Genomic DNA, 5,436 nt, shown 5'->3' on the forward strand with positions numbered 1-5,436 from the left:
TGTAAGAGTCGACCTTGACTCATTGAGCTGGTAAATCTCTTTTATAATAATAATAATAATAATAATAATAATAATAATAATAATAATAATAATAATAATAATAATAATAATAATAATAATAATGCACCATTTGAGAGATTCTGGATAAAACAGTCTTTTACCTTAATACAAAATAAATATGTGCCCACTTAATTTTGAGAAAACTTGGACTAGCACGCCATTCAATTATAATGCTTGAGCGAAGTTATGTCCTCACAACTTCAGATAATTTATACAGAGTAAGATTCAACTGAACCACAGCTCACAATTGAATCCATAATGGTTGGGACGGTTTCAAGATAAAAAAGATTTAACTATTTCATAGAATTCATTTCTGTTATTGATGATATAGTTTTGGATATGAAACCTTAATGTCTGTGTTCTTTTCTTGCATTTAATTTGTGAAATTCAAATGGAATTTGTGTTAGCTGTAGATTATAACCGTGTGATGTGAAATTGCATATATCTTTAAATAAACAGAAATAATATTTTTACTTTCTTTGAATATTGACCTTTCAGACCTAATTTTTATTGGTAAGATATGATGAGGATGAGGATTTCATCCACGTATTGTATTATTTCTTGCAATTATACTCTTAAATGGAAATTATAAAAAAAAGTCCAACTCGCTACCGCTAGAGAGTTATGGGGTCCTCTGACTGGCCAGACAGTACCACATTGGATCCTTCTCTCCGGTCACAGTTCACTTTCCCTTTCCCTACACATATACCAAAGAGTGGTTTATTCTTTACAGATTTTCCCCTGTCTTCACACCTGAAAACACTGAGATTACCAAACAATTCTTCTTCACCCATGGGGTTAACTACTAAGGTTGTTGTGACCTGATTGGTAACTGAGACTCTTAGTGCCTTTACTGTCTGCAACCTTACCATCCTTGTGAGCTAAGCTTTGGGGGTTTGGGGGAGCCCATGGGTTTATCTGTTGGGTCATCAGCAGCCATGGCCTGGTCTTAGCTTAGATGGAGAAGGGTCTTAGGTGCTGATCATATAATATATGGTCAGTCTCTAGGGCATTGTCCTGCTTGCTAGGGCAATGTCACTCTGCCATTCATGAGCGACCTTTAAACCTTTAATTGTTTAGTATCTACTTTCCTATTGGTAAGGGGAGAAGAGACTCTTTAGCTATGGTAAGCAGCTCTTCTAGTAAAAAGAAACTCCAAATTCAAACCATTGTTCTCTAGTCTTGTGTAGTGCCATAACCTGTGTATCATGGTCTTCCACTGTCTTAGGGTAGAGTTCTTTTGCTTGAGGGTACACTCGGGCACACTATTCTATCCAATTTCTCCTCCTCTTGTTTTGTTAAAGTTTTTATATTCTATACAGGATATATTCATTTTAATGTTACTGTTTTTAAAATATCTGATTTTTCCTTTTTTCCTTTCCTCACTGGGCTGCTTTTCCAACTAACAAGTAATAATAATAATAATAATAATAATAATAATAATAATAATAATAATAATAATAATTCTAGAGTAATCTTTTTCAACGCTTCTTTTAAAGTATTGTGAATAAAAATGAAACAGGTATAGGAAGTGAACACACAGCAAATTACAAATGAAAACTTACATACCAGAAATAACCAAAGAAGTTGAAGTTGCCATTCCATGGCCGGAGCAGAGGCGCCCTCTATGATTAGGTAAAGAAAACGGGGAAAAAGTAAGTAGAATTGGAAATAAACCTTTGTAAGATAGCCAATATATACACACATGCTTATTGCTATAACGCATTGCTTATGAAGATTTGGTCTTCTAATTTTGTTAAAATTCACCCCACTTAATAATAGAAATACCAGAAACAATAATTCTTTATTAATTTTGTTTGGAGTTGTCAACACTTGGACGGGTGACCGTTTGAAAGATGCCAAATGTCGCATAATTTCCCGAAGCTTTGGTCATGAGGCTGGCAGTCCCATCCCAGAAAATATGAGTGGTCATGCAATGATAAATTGCAAGTACTCATTTCTTTTAATCACCACATTTATTAATATTTGCTTTTTCTGTGGGTTCTAACCTCGGGCCTTATTAGGCCCGTGACCGTTCCTTATTTGTACGTTTACTCCAATAATTATTCACAATCCCTTCCACAGTTTTTCCACATCATAACTGGATTTGATGAAACACCTGTTTTCTCTTCATAGATGTCTCTAAGTTTTTATGTTTTTTCCAGTTCTCCAAATCTGTTCTTAAAAGATCTATATAAATCCTAATTTTCTGCTTAATTTGTTTGTTATTTGTTCTTTGAATTTACATCAGTCAATGCTATTCAGTGTACCTAAGCTCACGGTGGCATATTTCTGAGAAAAAAAAAAGTTTCGTGTATTGCAGTTTTAGTTCTTGCTTTAAGAGGCAGACAGTGAAGCTCAGAATTTGTTCAATGACTTATTTGGCTGTCTTGGTTACTAAAGCTTGCAATTAATGACTTACTCTTCTCTTTAGACACTTTCAAGGCTAATTATTCAAATGTCTTAGTATAGAATACTTATACATTTTTTACTTGTGGGAACAAGCCTTCCTAATTCCCCCTCCCACCTTTTGTACACTATAAAAAACAAGCAGTGCTTTTCAGAAGCCAGCAATTCCATCGATAGTTGCTTTCTGTGATCACTTTACTCCTTCATTCTGGCTTCATTCTTTGTAATTCTTGCACGAAGTGGCCAAGGCACCAGCCATCCGTTGAGATACTACCGTTAGAGTTTTATTGGGTCCTAACTGGCCACACAGTACTACATTGGATCCTTCGCTCCGGTTACGGGTCAATCCATTTTTGCTGACACATGCACAGAATAGTCTGGCCTATTTTTTACACATTCTCCACTTTCCTCATAAACTTGACAACACTGAAATTACCAAACCATTCTTTTTTTTCAAGAGGTTAACTACAACTCCGTAACTGTTCAGTGGCTACTTTCCTCTTGGTAAGGGTAGAAGAGACTCTCTAGCTATGGTAAGCAGCTGTTTTAGGAGGACACCCCAAAATCCCACCATTTTTCTCTAGTCTTGGATAGTGCCATAGCACCATGTACCATGGTCTTCCACTGTCTTAGGTTAGAGATATCTTGCTTGAGGGTACAATCGAGACCACTATTATATTTTGTTCGCTTCCTCCTGGTATTTTGAATTTTTTTTTTCTCGTGATATTTTCAAGTTTTTTTGTTAATATATGAAGATTTATTTGAATGTTATTTTTGTTCTTAAACTTCTCTTGTAGTTTTTCTTTATTCCATTCCTCACTGAGCTTTTTCCCAGTTCTCCCTTCGGTTTATAGCATCCCACTTTTCCAACTAGGGTTCAGCTTAATAATAATAACAATAATAACAATAATAATAATAATAACAACAATAATAATAATAACAATAATAATAATAGTAATAATAATGATAATATTAATAATAATATTTAGAAAAGGTAAAACGGCTAAAGTATTTCATATCATCAGAATCACAAACTATTTACATGTTCCCTCTAACATTTTTTTTTTTTTTTTATCCGGTCGATATCCAAATTGGTGACGGCTGTTAAAGCAACACGTCATATTACCTACCAACGACCTTGGAACAGTCTTCATTTGTTTTATCGCTTGAACATATGATACGTTTCATCTCTCTGATTTGATATTTCAGTGCTAAGACCTTTTAATTTTCATCTTTTTTGGTGGACCTACTTAAGGTAATCTTCATAATTTCAGGTTGACCTTTTAATAATAATTTTATCATTTTAGCTGGGAATTTTTAGGTAATTCTCCTCTATCTAGCGTGATATTTTATGGTATATTTTCTAAATTTAACTGGATATTTTAAGGTAGTTTTTATTCTTTCAGCTGAACCTTTTTAAGGCAATTTCTACATTTAAGCTAGACCTTTTCTCAAGGTCAGTTTCATATATTTACGTGAACCTTTTCTGAAGGTCATTTTCATCTTTTTACCTGAACCTTTTCTTGTGGCCATTTCCATATTATAGAGGGAACTTTTCTGAGTACCATCCTCCCCCTTTGGAGAGATCTATCTTTTAGACCATAGCTTCATTTAGTAGAACCTTTATTCGTAATAGTAATAATAATAATAATAATAATAATAATAATAATAATAATAATGAAAAATAGGAAATCAACAAAAATCATATATCTTTGCCACCTCCTTGCATGCGAATAGTCCCCTTTGATTATTTTAGGCGTAGCTTGCCTCAATTTTAATAACATACCTGCGGTGAGTGATTGCTTCTAAACGTACGTTAGAGCTGAAGTAAGTATTGTTTTTTTCCCTCTCCTTTTATCACCTTACAACTTTCATGGTTATATATGTAAGATATTGCCTCTCACACCAGGTGCATATAGTCTGTGACCTTTAACTCCCAACCTGTGAAGTGAATGGTCTTTCTAGATACTATATGTAGTGTACAATATGTATGTGTAAGTAGGTTTAAACATGTATCAGTCATATCAGTCTTTATAGTAAATGATTGGTCATTGGCATGTTGAAATAATTTAGTCTTTACTTTTCTCGTAACCTTCAGGAAAACATTGGTAAAGCAATAATTGTAATCTCATCTGTATTAGTATATGTGAATGGGGTAGTGGAATTACCGTCGATCAATGAGTGTATATTTATACACACACACACACACACACACACACACACACACATATATATATATATATATATATATATATATATATATATATATATATATATATATATATATGTGTGTGTGTGTGTGTGTGTGTGTGTGTGTGTGTATGTCCTAATCCTTGTATGCAAAGTGTATTTTATATAATCATATTAATGAACTTTATAAGAGTACTATGATTTTCATAAATTGGAGGGCGAGATCACTGAACTCTGTTATATGTGATGTGTCCCTAGTCTCACAAGGTGATGTGTTTAACAGTATATTTCCATCACAGTGGAGAATTACACAAAACCAAAAAATTCCACATATTGATAGAACAACATTGCATCTTACTTGCCTAGGGTTAGTCAGTTCCATTCGAGCGATCTTTAGACAAGGTACTCACCTGAGAGTATCGGCTATGTATAAAGGTATTCACAAACCTTTTTGTAATAAAATGAAAAAAAAAAACATGTTCTGATGTCTCATTATCCGTTGACATGGGATATATAGGTGTCAGGAGTACAAATACGTCTCTTTGTGTATGCTGTTAGCAAAGTTGTTCTTTAAGCCAGTAAAATGAAAGTTCGAAATGCCTAGATATGTGAGAACTAACATAGCAGATGCTGCTGCTGCGGGAAATGAAAACGAAGGTGCAGTTGGTTATAGTGATGTCAATGAAGAATATAGACGAGAACAACAGACGTAGGACTTAGAAAATAAATTAGATAACCTAGTCGAGTTAATGAACAGATTCTTAGTTGAAAGGGAAG

Source organism: Palaemon carinicauda, chromosome 17, assembly GCF_036898095.1.
Source record: "Palaemon carinicauda isolate YSFRI2023 chromosome 17, ASM3689809v2, whole genome shotgun sequence".
NCBI classification, from domain to species: domain Eukaryota; kingdom Metazoa; phylum Arthropoda; class Malacostraca; order Decapoda; family Palaemonidae; genus Palaemon; species Palaemon carinicauda.